This window comes from Schistocerca cancellata, chromosome 8, assembly GCF_023864275.1.
Source record: "Schistocerca cancellata isolate TAMUIC-IGC-003103 chromosome 8, iqSchCanc2.1, whole genome shotgun sequence".
Classification (NCBI taxonomy): domain Eukaryota; kingdom Metazoa; phylum Arthropoda; class Insecta; order Orthoptera; family Acrididae; genus Schistocerca; species Schistocerca cancellata.
Window position 1 is genome coordinate 77957692 of NC_064633.1, and position 14560 is coordinate 77972251.

The 14560-nt window shown below is 50.5% G+C and overlaps 1 protein-coding gene and 1 pseudogene across 1 annotated transcript in view; both read left to right on the forward strand.

Annotated features, from left to right (window-relative positions):
* The window catches only part of LOC126095368 (uncharacterized), a 561268-nt gene that overhangs the window by 202925 nt on the left and 343783 nt on the right, over positions 1 to 14560 (forward strand). The gene's annotated exons all lie outside the window — the stretch shown is intronic.
* LOC126096148 (5S ribosomal RNA) lies at positions 3568 to 3685 on the forward strand (annotated as a pseudogene).

Below are 14560 nucleotides of genomic sequence, written 5' to 3' on the forward strand. Positions count from 1 at the left end.
AGTGGGCATGCGGGAGGCCGGGTGGACGTACCGCCGAATTGCTCAACACGTGGGGCGTGAGGTCTCCACAGTACATCGATGTTGTCGCCAGTGGTCGGCGGAAGGTGCACGTGCCCGTCGACCTGGGACCGGACCGCAGCGACGCACGGATGCACGCCAAGACCGTAGGATCGTACGCAGTGCCGTAGGGGACCGCACCGCCACTTCCCAGAAAATTAGGAACACTGTTGCTCCTGGGGTATCGGCGAGGACCATTCGCAACCGTCTCCATGAAGCTGGGCTACGGTCCCGCACACCGTTAGGCCGTCTTCCGCTCACGCCCCAACATCGTGCAGCCCGCCTCCAGTGGTGTCGCGACAGGCGTGAATGGAGGGACGAATGGAGACGTGTCTTCAGCGATGAGAGTCGCTTCTGCCTTGGTGCCAATGCGTCATCGAACCCATCGTTCTACCATTCCTAGACCGGCAAGGGAACTTGCTGTTCCAACAGGACAATGCACGTCCGCATGTATCCCGTGCCACCCAACGTGCTCTAGAAGGTGTAAGTCAACTACCCTGGCCAGCAAGATCTCCGGATCTGTCCCCCATTGAGCATGTTTGGCACTGGATGAAGCGTCGTCTCACGCGGTCTGCACGTCCAGCACGAACGCTGGTCCAACTGAGGCGCCAGGTGGAAATGGCATGGCAAGCCGTTCCACAGGACTACATCCAGCATCTCTACGATCGTTTCCATGGGAGAATAGCAGCCTGCATTGCTGCGAAAGGTGGATATACACTGTACTAGTGCCGACATTGTGCATGCTCTGTTGCCTGTGTCTATGTGCCTGTGGTTTTGTCAGTGTGATCATGTGATGTATCTGACCCCAGGAATGTGTCAATAAAGTTTCCCCTTCCTGGGACAATGAATTCACGGTGTTCTTATTTCAATTTCCAGGAGTGTATTTAGAAGTAAATGGTGAAGCCCACAATAGCTTTATGTACCTTACGCTGTTGTACGTTGACTGGCTATCCTGTAAGCTCTTCTGGTCTCAAACTTATTTTCTAAGTTTTCATTTAGCGTCATGTCAGGACATTGCTGATCGCTGCTCTTCGTCTTAGCAGGAGAGTGCGACGTTAGAGCGTAACGGTGGCCGGCGTGCTAATGGGGACACACATGATGTGTACGAGTATTTTTATTTTTTGTATTTTTAAGCAAAGGATTATTTACTTTATTTACTTTGTTTACTTCTAGACCACTGTAGATGTCTACAATATTTAACCGAAAGATGTCTGGTTGCAAGCAATAACTAAAGTCCAGGTGAGTAGTAACTGTTCTCACCCACAAGACAAACAGTAACTTTTTAGTTAGCAGAGAACATAGACCTCGTAAGTCAAAGTGAGAAGAACTTGGAACTAATATTCAGATAAACTAGCCACAGCTGCGGATAGTTCGATGTACCAAACTAATATTTCGAACCTCAGTCAAATGTCGCATTCGTATTTATGACGACCAACAGTTTCGATCAAGGCACGAATATCTCCAGAACAGTTAAACCCGCCGGCCGAAGTGGCCGTGCGGTTAAAGGCGCTGCAGTCTGGAACCGCAAGACCGCTACGGTCGCAGGTTCGAATCCTGCCTCGGGCATGGATGTTTGTGATGTCCTTAGGTTAGTTAGGTTTAACTAGTTCTAAGTTCTAGGGGACTAATGACCTCAGAAGTTGAGTCCCATAGTGCTCAGAGCCATTTTTGAACAGTTAAACCAAATAAAGTGTTGTTACGTTTGATCTTACATACATACATACATCTGAAATAAACGGCTGACAGATATAAAAGTGTATTACGATACTTACAGTAGCTGCAGAACGTCTCGGTTATACGTGTTGCGCTCATCTTCCGTACGTCGTCACTAATATATTATAAGAGAGCAATGTGGACGAACGTGTTAGCAAACATCGGCGTTTATACGTAGTACATCGAGGTGCTGAAGTCATTGTGTTAAAACGAAACAAAATTGTGGCAAGTGTATGAAAGTAGAAGCAGAATGGAAGAGGATGTCGTAGTTGAACAGAGTCGGCTGTTTCCGCGGCTCGGGAACACGCCGAGTAGGTACCGTGCGCAGTTGAGCTGCTCTGCTGGACTGCTCTCGTGGCCGGTGCTGCAGTCGCCGTAGCGCCGTCGACTGTTCCAGCTCAATAAGGGCGGTATTCGCTCCTTTACAACAGTTTTAAAATTATTATTTTCAAAAGTACGTTAATTAACATTTTTCGGCCGTTCACTAACGCTATGTTATTTAATAGATATCTCCCTACTGATCCGAAGCACTTTGGTGCACATTACTCAACTGACGTCGCAAATTGTTAAAATAACAGCGCCTGAGCAAGTACAAATGACAGCCCCTATGTTAGAAAAGTGAGTGACACGGTGAACCTGGACTCGAGCAGTAATTTGTACGTTTCACTGCGGACTCGGCGAACCACGTCGCAGTCGCAGTGGCAGCGCAACACGAGCACGGCAGTGGACGCGGCCACGGCAGAAGCGACGTGCGCAGCGCGAGATGCGCCAGTGTCGCCGAAACGCTGCTGTGAGGAGGCGTGCCGCGTGGCTTCAGCTCGTGCGCCGGCAGACAGACTTTCCCGTCTCCCTGGGCCGACCACACGACACTCCGCTGCTGGCTGAGATTAGCGGTTTAGGGGGCTACTGCCCTCTCTCCTACCACCTCCAACACATTTTTAATGCAGCTGCTCCGTGCAACCGGTTGCCGTCGCGCTGGCCTGCAGTAATTTGTACGTTTCTTTATCAGGTTCAGGGCGTGTCAGCCATTGCGTTATGAAATTAGTGAACAAGCTCATAAAAGGTTTATGTCATATATACGGGAAACAAGAGGTGGAAAGTTGGTTTCTCCTGTCAACAAGCAGGTAACAAATTAGAATGTCACTGGCGGGTGTAAATTATGAAACTATCGTGTACAGAATGTAAGCCGTGTTTCTGATTTACCACATCGACGATTTGTTGTGGAGAGACAGTGTACCGAACAGCAGGTCATGTACGAAAACGAGTCATTCCACTGCTAAAGGAAGAAAGATTCAGAGTAGTTTATTCCACATCCTCGTATCTTCTTCTGAGTGAAAGAGCCTCCACTGTCACTCTGGTAGCCTTTCCGACCAACTAACCTACAATACAGAAACAGTGCGCCCTGCCAACCGTTGTTACAGCAAAGGCACAGGTGAGGAGCATCAGTGGTGCCAGGTAGAGGGCGCACAAAGTGACGCACGCATGCAGTACATCAGAGACAAAAGCGCCCCAACTCCGTAACCACCACCATCTGGTTCTACTGCTTCCAGTTCGCCGATCTTTCAATCACGTGAATGGCGTGCTTAATTATCTGAGCTCCAGGTGTTGCTTTCAAAGTGCTGTGAGTGTCTTTCCATCGTCTCTGAGTGCCGTACCCTGTGAGCGAGACTAAATATTTGTGCCAGTTCATTTACGAAGACTCTAGTAACTTTTCTCGAACAAAATCCAATCTCCTGTAAACCTGCACGTTCTGAACTGTGTCGTATAGCTGGCTTTTGCAGACATCCTAAAATTGGTGGCAACGATCTTGCAGCAGTGGATACACCGGTTCCCGTCAGACCACCGAAGTTAAGCGCTGTCGGGCGTGGCCCGCACTCGGATGGGTGACCATCTGGGCCGCCGTGCGCTGTTGCCTTTTTTCGGGGTGCACTCAGCCTCGTGATGCCAATTGAGAACCTACTCGTCCGAATAGTAGCGGCTCCGGTCAAAGAAACCCATCATAACGACCGGGAGAGCGGTGAGCTGACCACACGCCCCTCCTATCCGCATCCTCAGCTGAGGATGACACGGCGGTCGGGTGGTCCCGATGGGCCACTTACGCCTGAAGACGGAGTGAGAGTGCTAAACTTGATGCACACGATCAACATTCTCTCTGGTCCAAATTCTTTTTGCACAACCAACTCTTTTTCTTTTCTTTGCAGTGCTATCACTGTTGGAAGATGGCGCAGGAGTCCGTGGGGGTGCCAGAGGTGGCACGTCTGTGTACTAAAGTGTGCGCACTACATACCTCCAAATCAGCAACAAATTGGATCCTGTATTCTTTCTATTATACTGTATAGACAAAAGAAGTAAAAATTTCGTTGTTAGCTTCCATTTTTGGCGTAGGTGTTTTACTTGCCAGCTTTGCACCAGGATTGCGCAGCATGAGGCGTTCTAGACCAAGAATAATTTTATGCAAAATAGGGATCATGTTCGTATGAGGGACAGTCAAGCGAAAATGAGACAGTGGGAAAAAGTAACGAAACTGCTCCTTATTACATAAGTAATTGCCATAATTATTAATACACGTATCCCACTGTGAGACAAGATGGTCATTGTCGTCATGGAAAAATTTTTGTGGCTGCCTGCGGAATCACGATTCTACCCCGGCATCCACTTCTTCATCCGAAGCAAATCGACGGCCACGAATGTATTTTTTTTTTCAGGGGTACAAAAATACGGAAACTGCATGGGGAGCCATCGGGGCTGTAAAGATGATGTGGAAGGACTTCCCATAAAAACTTCTGCGTCGCAGTCGAACTAGCTTGGCAAGATGTGGATCTGCCTACGTGTTCCCGACGTTTGTCACCGCGATTTCCATATATTTGACGAAGAAGTGTTCGCTTGCGTAAATCATACTTCCGTAGGCAACCGAAAAGATTTATTCATGATCACACTGACTGCCTTGTCTCATAGGAGGATAACGTATTAACAGTTACAGCAGTTACTTATGTAATAATAAGAAGTTGTACTTTTTCCATTGTCTCGTTTACATTTGACGGTCCCCTATATCTTTTGCCGAGACACGTCGAGTGCAGCAGCACGGCCTTAAACAATTAACTCGCATTGTGTACTCGACGTAACACCCCATCTCCTAGGTCCAATCGTCCGGCCGCTGTGGCTGAGCGGTTGTAGGCGCTTCAGTCCGGAACCACGCGGCTGCTACGGTCGCAGGTTCGAATCCCGCCTCGCATACGGATGTGTGTGATGTCCTTAGGTTACTTAGGTTTAAGTAGTTGTAAGTCTAGGGGACTTATGACCTCAGAAGTTAAGTCCCATAGTGCTTGGAGCCATTTGAACAGTTTTTCTAGGCCAATCCGAAAGTACAAGAAAAAAAGAGGAAAGGAGTGTTACAAACACGTGAAATAATAGTTTACGACATGGTGCAATGTAAGCACCAACTCTCTCTCTCTCTCTCTCTCTCTCTCTCTCTCTCTCTCTCTCTCTCTCTCTCCTGTGTATGTGTCTTTTAGAAATATTGATAACAGCTGTAACGTGCTGAGTAACTGTAGAGAATGTTTTGTAATCAATTATTAATGGGAAAAAAATCAGCTCCTCTCGGAGGCTGGGCTAACGGCATCCATATAGGAACTTAAGCCCGAAAACGATAACAGAATATTGCATGTCATAGTTATGTCGTTCGCCGCATATGACTTGTGACAGGTGAAACAATTTTACGAGTCAAATTTGTCGGGCTCGCACGGTGTACAGTCGCCACCTTATTTGTAATGGGCATACGTATGACGGTGGCCCACCTTGAGCGATGTGTCGGCGGTACGGAAGTAAGATCGGTGCCATTCAGGAGGCGCACACAGCGCCTCTGTGAGAGTCCGGGACCCTCCGCTGCGGCAGCGAGGCGGACAAAGAGGCGGCCCGCCCCCGGTTCTGTGAGCGCGTCTGTTCACGCGACAAAAATCTCCCCGGCAGAGGCGCGGGGGCGTGTTTACTGCGCGCCGTGGCGGCGCAAGAAGCACAGAGCAGCGGCGGCAAAAAAGCGCCGGGCGGCTGCGGGCCGCGGGCCGCGCGCCGCCGCTGCCGACGGCGTGGCTGGGGAGCGAGCAGCGAGCAGTGGGCGGCCGAGCGGGCAGTGGGCTGCGCTGCGCCCCGCCTCCCCCTCCACCGCGTCCGCACAGTCGCTGCTACCGTCGACAAAAGAAAAACGGAAGAGTGCGAGTGGTTATCCTCGGTCAGTTGGGCCAATGGCCTGAAACAACAGATTTATATCTACCGGCCACCAGAGGCAACACGCTTTGATTTTCAGTATTTCGTGTAACTACCGACCGAGTTTAAAAATTTAAAATGCTCTCATTATCGTACAATCTTACGTTAAAGGTTTAAAGTAGCAAACTGTGTATATGTCTCGAGGCAGCGTAATGCACAGCATCCAAATTAGTAAATGAGGCACTTTATATTCATCCAGTATTGGAGAATTAGAGCACTTGCCGACTACCAACAACTTTCCACATAATTCCAAATGTTTCCGGAACTTTTTATGACACACCACAAACACTAGTGTCATAAAGTAAAGCAACGAACCGCCATTTCCCCGTCCTGTGGCTAATTCGCGGTATAATCCTACAAATTGTCAACAATGTCAGTAGGATCGTGTTGGGCACGAAAAATGGCGTTCCAGTCAACGGACAAAGACATCAGCAATGACATCTGGGCACTTATCAAAAGGGCCAGTGTTTGCCGGGTAGCTCCACATTCACAGTCGTCGTGTGGACTGTCACAGGCGGTGCAGTGTGGCACAGAGAAAACGCCTCTGCAGTGCCGAGGCGTAGCAACAATGAATGCAGGACAGTCGCAAAGTGGTGGCGCTCGATGGCTTCGTGTGACTCGTTCTGTTGTTTCTCGGATGCTGTGACAGTTTATAAGAGACCGAAACTGTATCCCCGAGAGCAGGGCAGGCCCGACCACGTGTCACCCTGCGGCAAGGGCACGACATTACCGCCTTACTACTGCACTGCAACTGACGTCTGACGTCGCAGCACCCAGTGGACGCGTCACATCGCAGCAAACTGTGTAAGGAAGGCTTCGGCAGAGCGTCCTTTAGTGTCGCACACCTCCTCTGTGTTTGCCCCTGACTCCTCTTCGCAGAAGGGAACGCCGTCAACGCGCCACCTGGACGGTCGAACAGTGGGTCAATGTTCTTTTCGCAGATGAGTCCCGACACGGTCTGCAGAGTTATTCTCGAACCACAGGCACATAGACACAGGCAACAGAGCATGCACAATGTCGGCACTAGTACAGTGTATATCCACCTTTCGCAGCAATGCAGGCTGCTATTCTCCCATGGAGACGATCGTAGAGATGCTGGATGTAGTCCTGTGGAACGGCTTGCCATGCCATTTCCACCTGGCGCCTCAGTTGGACCAGCGTTCGTGCTGGACGTGCAGACCGCGTGAGACGACGCTTCATCCAGTCCCAAACATGCTCAATGGGGGACAGATCCGGATATCTTGCTGGCCAGGGTAGTTGACTTACACCTTCTAGAGCACGTTGGGTGGCACGGGATACATGCGGACGTGCATTGTCCTGTTGGAACAGCAAGTTCCCTTGCCGGTCTAGGAATGGTAGAACGATGGGTTCGATGACGGTTTGGATGTACCGTGCACTATTCAGTGTCCCCTCGACGATCACCAGTGGTGTACGGCCAGTGTAGGAGATCGCTCCCCACACCATTATGCCGGGTGTTCGCCCTGTGTGCCTCGGTCGTATGCAGTCCTGCTTGTGACGCTCACCTGCACGGCGCCAAACACGCATACGACCATCATTGGCACCAAGGCAGAAGCGACTCTCATCGCTGAAGACGACACGTCTCCATTCGTCCCTCCATTCACGCCTGTCGCGACACCACTGGAGGCGGGCTGCACGATGTTGGGGCGTGAGCGGAAGACGGCCTAACGGTGTGCGGGACCGTAGCCCAGCTTCATGGAGATGGTTGCGAATGGTCCTCGCCGATACCCCAGGAGCAACAGTGTCCCTAATTTACTGGGAAGTGGCGGTGCGGTCCCCTACGGCACTGCGTAGGATCCTACGGTCTTGGCGTGCATCCGTGCGTCGCTGCGGTCCGGTCCCAGGTCGACGGGCACGTGCACCTTCCGCCGACCACTGGCGACAACATCGATGTACTGTGGAGACCTCACGCCCCACGTGTTGAGCAATTCGGCGGTACGTCCACCCGGCCTCCCGCATGCCCACTATACGCCCTCGCTCAAAGTCCGTCAACTGCACATACGGTTCACGTCCACGCTGTCGCGGCATGCTACCAGTGTTAAAGACTGCGATGGAGCTCCGTATGCCACGGCAAACTGGCTGACACTGACGGCGGCGGTGCACAAATGCTGCACAGCTAGCGCCATTCGACGGCCAACACCGCGGTTCCTGGTGTGTCCGCTGTGCCGTGCGTGTGATCATTGCTTGTACAGCCCTCTCGCAGTGTCCGGAGCAAGTATGGTGGGTCTGACACACCGGTGTCAATGTGTTCTTTTTTCCATTTCCAGGAGTGTATTATGGAAAGAGACATATCTAGGAGGATGCCTAATGTGAGCAGGGATTATGTTGACCACTCTGACACTTCTTTATGAAATTGTGCGGTGTCGTGACGAGATCGTGGGACCACAGTACAGTTGTCGCGAGGTGCTGTCGGCTCAGACTTCGTATTCCAGGACGATAACGCTCGATCTCATAAAGCATGCGTGGTTGGCACTTTCTTGGAAACGGAAGACATTCCGTGCCTGACGCGGCCTGCTCGCTCCCCCGATTTCAGTCCCATACAGCGTGTCCCTCGTGCACTGGGGCGGCAGCTTGCCTCACACCAGCATCCACCGACCACTCTCCAAGACTTGCGAGGTGCTCTGCAAGAAGAATGGGTGCTATTTGTAAACGTTTCTTTAAATTACCGCCACCAGTCACAAACTTCTGGCTCAAGAAGGACAAAGTGAGTTACTGTTACAAAACATTTTCATGCAAACATCAGTCCAACTTCCAAACTGACATCGCCTCTTACTAAGTTTCCTCCTCTTCCACAGGATAACGACAGACTATGTAACATCAGTATAATCTTATCGTGAAATTGTTTTTGTGACGCCATTTAGCCTTAAGATGAACTATTCCCCCGAAACATGTAGCAAAATAAATAAATACTTCGCTAGTTAACAAAGTTTGTGACTGGTAGCGGTAATATAAAAAAACTACATATTTCTTGAGACAGACACGGTCGAAAACTAGTCAAAATGAGTTGAAATATGCGTTATTGCCTCAACGTGAGATTGATGACGTCACTCGCAGTACGTCCCGTCTTTGTCAGACCTCTATTGCTGCCAGAGGTGGCCACACCCCATACTGAGCACATTAACCAATTGTCGGAATGTATGTGCAGACCCGTTAAGTTGGGGAAAACGAAGAACATTTTTGTCTGTCGTTATGCTTGTTGCAGTAGTTTACTTTCTGTATTCTGCAAGTAGTTCCTGCTTTACTATCACTTTTTTATAATGTTTTATGGCAAAATAGATGCTATTTGGCAAAATTTTCGTTTGTTGCTTTAATTTCGGACACGAGTGTAATAATGAAAGAAAAAAGTTTATCACTGAACCACATTTTCATGGTTCCTGCAGTAAGACTTCAGCATTATGCATGACCCTTTAATTTATTACTTCTTTGCTCCTAACTCTCTTTGCTACCCATATTCCAGACGTTAACCACATATACCACTGGATGTACCTGTAAAATTGTCATTCTGCGTTTTTTCAGGGGCTATGTCGTAAACACGGAGTAGTATATATTTTGATGTGAAGCGAAGCGACAGCATCTTGGGGTTCGTTTCCTTGTGGGTGCACTAACATCATCCGAATTCCTATAGTAAATAATAATTGCGATAAAGGGTTAATGGACGAGGGGACTCTGCATTGCAGCGTGCAGTAAGTTGGAAATTTGGGACTGTCAGGGACCACGTCCGCATGGATGAAGTGGTTTGGACAACCCCTCACGAGGAGACATCCCCCCAGGGGGCCCACAGTCCCTTTTGTGGGTACGTGTGTGGCGCGCACGAGGCCCCGAGGTATTGCAGTCTCCTTCCTTTTTCCAGATTGCATTACTGTCCCAGATTCCCTCCTTCCATGTCCTTGCTGCTTTATCTGTGCCCCCTGTTAGTGGACTTCTTTATATCGACCTGGCTATCCTCTCGGCTTTGTTTTTGATACGTGCTATTGTTTGCTGTTTCCATATCCTTTTCGGCGTTTTTGGTCCCGTTGGGGCTTGACCTCCATTTCCAACATTTACCGTTCAGTGTGAGCCATTTGGGGATGAACTCCCAACCTAGTTTCCATGGTGCAGGCTCCTCTCCCCCTTCCCTCCCTTTTCCCCTTGCACTCTGGCCCCCTTCCCGCTAGGTTACCAGCACGGTAGCCACTCCGTGTGGTGGGGCTGTTAAGTACCCACTCGGCTGAGCCCCCTGACAACCCAGCGATCACACTGCTAATACCTGAGCTGTTAACGCCTCGTGTATGCCAAGGAGTCGATGCTCAGCACTTTGGGGCACCAGAACTCCTGGCAGTGGCCACCGTGCCAGACGGCCCTTGCTGTGGCTGGGTGGCGCCAACGGGGCGAGCCCCTGGTCGGAGTGGGTGGTGCAAAAAAAGGCAGCTCGTTTTGTATTATCACGTAATAGGGGAGAGAGTGTGGTAGATATGATACGCGAGTTGGGATGGAAGTTATTAAAGCAAAGACGTTTTTCGTCCCGGCGAGATCTATTTACGAAATTTCAGTCACCAACTTTCTCTTCCGAATGCGAAAATATTTTGTTGAGCCCAACCTACATAGGTAGAAATGATCATCAAAATAAAATAAGAGAAATCAGGGCTCGAAGAGAAAGGTTTAGGTGTTCGTTTTTCCCGCCCGCTGTTTGGGAGAGGAATGGTAGAGAGATGGTATGATTGTGATTCGATGAACCCTATGCCAAGCACTTAAATGTGAATTGCAGAGTAATCATGTAGATGTACATGTACTATGGCGGACGCCTTGCACATGAAGCGACAAAAGCGTCAACATCCTGGCCATTCTGTGGCCGTCTCTAAGTGAGATAGATGTGACACTCCTCCCGATCCTTCGGCCTTCCCCTCCCTCGCCACACCAGGACTGACGGCGAAAGTTTTGCCACAATCAAGCCTTTGTTTCTCGTGGAGACGATTGAAGATAAGTACGGCAAAGTGGAATCCTTGAGAAAATGCAATCCGGTTCTTTGCTCATGAAGACATCTTCTGCTGCCCAATCTGAAGCCCTGCATGCTTGTGACCATCTCGGTGACATCCCAGTCTCCGTCGCTCGGCACCAATCTTTGAACTCGGTACAGGGCATTATGTTCCATGGATACCTTCTTCTCCAAACTGACGAAGAGCTCTGTGCAAACTTCGAGCGGCGAGGGGTTTGGTTTATCCACAATGTACAATGAGGCCCAAAAAACAGTCGCACCAATACAGGCGCCTTTATCCTGGCCTGTGAGGGGGATACCCTCCCAGAAAAGGTCAAAGTCATGGTGTATTGGTGTGATGTAAAACCTTACATTCGACCACTGATGAGATGCTTTAAACGCTTACGGTTCAGACACATGTTTTCCTGCTGCACCTACGAGCACCAGTGCGGTGACTGTGGGCGCACCCTCCATCAGGGGAACGCCCGTGCTCCCCCACGAGTGTGCGTAAATTGTAATGCGCAGCATCCTCCGTGCTCGCCAGCATGCCTGGTATATGTGAAAGAATGACGGATTCAAGAGTACAAGACCTTAGATCGACTTGAGGCTTGTTGAAGGATGACCAGCTCCACCTGTGCCTATAACTTCTACTTTTGCTTCAGTTACGTCCATTCCCCCTCCTACCCCTCCTCTTCTCAGCACTGCCCCATTCGCCCCACACCTTCCTCCTCACCCTCCCTCTCCCACTCCCCTTCCCCTCCCCATCAGTACCCATACTCACCCCTTCGGGTGCTGCTCCCCCTCCCTCGCCGGAGAAGTGCTCCCCTTCTTTGGCAGCCGCCAGTGCTGGAGCTCCCTCCCAGGACTCCTCTTCCTGGCACCCCCCTGAAAGGCGATCTGCAGCTCCACATCGGCTGCGTGATGCACGGCTGGTGGGTGCCGAGACTGCCAGGTGTAATTCCGTGCCCGACCTTGCTGCAGTCTGCCCTTCTCTTCCTTCACAAGAGAAGAAACAGAAACACAAGAATGAAGGCAAGGCCCACTGAGGTGCCGCCTTCCCCTCCTCCAGCCAATGAACTAACAGTGTCTGACCCCACCTATATGGGCATTACCCCACCCTTATCGGTGATGGATGGTGACTTGGCGGCGTGACTGGCTCCAGTCCATTCGCTTCCCATTTGGACTCCAGCTTGAGAATCCTGAAGTAGAATTGTAATAGATATTTGCGTCACCTCCCATAGTTTCAGCCCCTTCTTTCCTCCAACTCTGCTGCTTGCATTGCTCTCCAGGAGACCCGTTTTGTCAATTCTTACTCACCCACCCTTCGCAGGTTCCACGCTTTCTGTCAGAACCTAATTGGGCCCTTGTGGGCTTCTAGTGGTGTTTGCACCTTGGTCCTCAAGGACATTCTTAGTAAATGGGTTCCCCTCCATACCGCTCTGGAAGCAATTGCTGTCAGGGTCCATTTGGCCACTCCAATCACAATCTGTAATCTCTACCTCCTGCCTGACAGGCTGCCCACATTCCTTGCCCTAACCACCCTTCTTCAACAACTCGCTTCTCCCTTCCTGCTTCTAGGGGGCTTTAATGCTCACAACGCTCTTTGGGGTAGTCATACAACTACTGCCCTGGGCAGGACAGTTGAAACTGTCAGTTTCTCTGTCGTTGACCTCTCCATCTGCAGTCCCGGCCTTCTTCCCTCCATTCAGTGGGGTGTCCATTTTGACTTATGTGTCAGCGATCATTACCCGATTGTTTTGACCTTTCTTCAGTGTATCTCACTCTGTCACCCTCTCAGGTGGGCCTTCTCTAAAGCTGATTTGGGTGCCTTCTCCTCTGGTACCATCCTCCCTGTACTACCACACAGCAGTATTGATGAGTTTACACAGACTTTGGCTGCTCCCATTCTTTCCGTAACTGTTTCAGCCATCCCCTCCCCCTCATCGGAAGATGGTCCCTTGGTGGACTTCGCATATTGCTGGAGCCATAAAAGACCACCGCCGTGCTCTTCAACACTTCATGCGGCACCCTTCTTCTGCTCTACTTCTGGTCTTTAAACGATTCTGTGCATGGGCCCATTATCTAACCAGATTTCAGAAATGGATTTGCTGGGAACGATTTGTGGCTGCCATAGGACCACACACCCCCTCTTTACAAGTCTGGGCGAAACTCAGGCGAATTTTTGGCCGTCGTCCTCCCACTGGCATAGCAGGAATTTCTGTGCATGGTGTTGTCCTTACCCATCTGGACTTTGTTGCAAAGCATTTCGCTCAACACTTTGGCCAAGCCTCTGCGACGACTCAGTATCTGCCCATGTTCCTCCTCCTGAAAGCGCTCGGAACGACTGCATTTGTCTTTCGTTTCTCACTGCTTGGAGCCATATAATGTCCCATTTATCAAGTGTGAATTCGCCAGCGCCCTCGCCCTTTTTTCTGACACGGCTCCTGGACCGGATCGGATACATAACCAAATGCTCCAACACTTATCGGTGGCTGGCCACCTTCATATACTGATCCTTTTCAACCGTCTGTGGAGTGAGGGGGTATTTCCTACCCAGTGGCAGGAAAGCATTGTTATTCCGGTGTTGAAGCCTGGGAAGCCACCTCTTCAGTTGGATAGCTACCGTCCAATTAACCTCACCAACACCCTCTGCAAGCTCCTTGAACGCCTGGTGAGTCGGCGATTGTTTTGGATCCTTGAATCCCGCGACCTTTTGTTATCGACTCAAGTTGGTTTCCGCTGTGGCCGCTCTACGGTGGATAACTTGGTCCACCCAGAGTCTGCTATCCGGTCGGCTTTTGCCCATTGGCAACACCTCATTGCAATCTTCTTAGACCTGCATAGAGCCTACAACATCACCTGGTGCCACCACATCCTCACCACCCTTCACGAATGGGGCCTTTGTGGCGCTCTGCCCGTTTTTATCCGTAACCTTCTTTCTTGTCGGTCTTTCAGGGTCCAAGTTGGTTCCTACTACAGCACTTGCCATCAGCTAGAAAATGGGATTCCACAGGGTTCTATGCAGAGTGTCCCTCTCTTTCTTGTAGCCATTAATGGACTGGTGGAGGCTGCTGGGCTATCAGTATGCTGACGATTTTTGTATCTACATCGCTTCCTCCATCATGGGCGCTGCAGAACGCCGTCTACAGGGGGAAATCTACCGGACGCAATCTTGGGCTCTCTCCCATGGTTCTCAGTTTTCTGTGGGCAAGTCAAGTGTCATACAATTCTGCTGTCGCTGTACAGTCCACCTCCATCTGGACCTGTTCCTCGATGACCAATCCCTCGAGGTGGTGGACACCCTTCGACATTGCAGATACTAGATCCCATCCACCATTGTGGGGTATGACTTGCGACTGATGTCTTCCGGACTAGCACCATGATTAGCCTTCTCGCACAGGTGGGGATTCCACTGCTGCGAGTTTTGCGCCAACAGCAGCTGATATCTTATGTGCTCTGCATTCTCTGCACCCCAAAGAACCCTAATTATGGTCTCCTTTATCCAGACATGGAGATCAACCTCCAGCGGCCCGCATTCAGTCGGTCTTTTCTGAGCTCCAG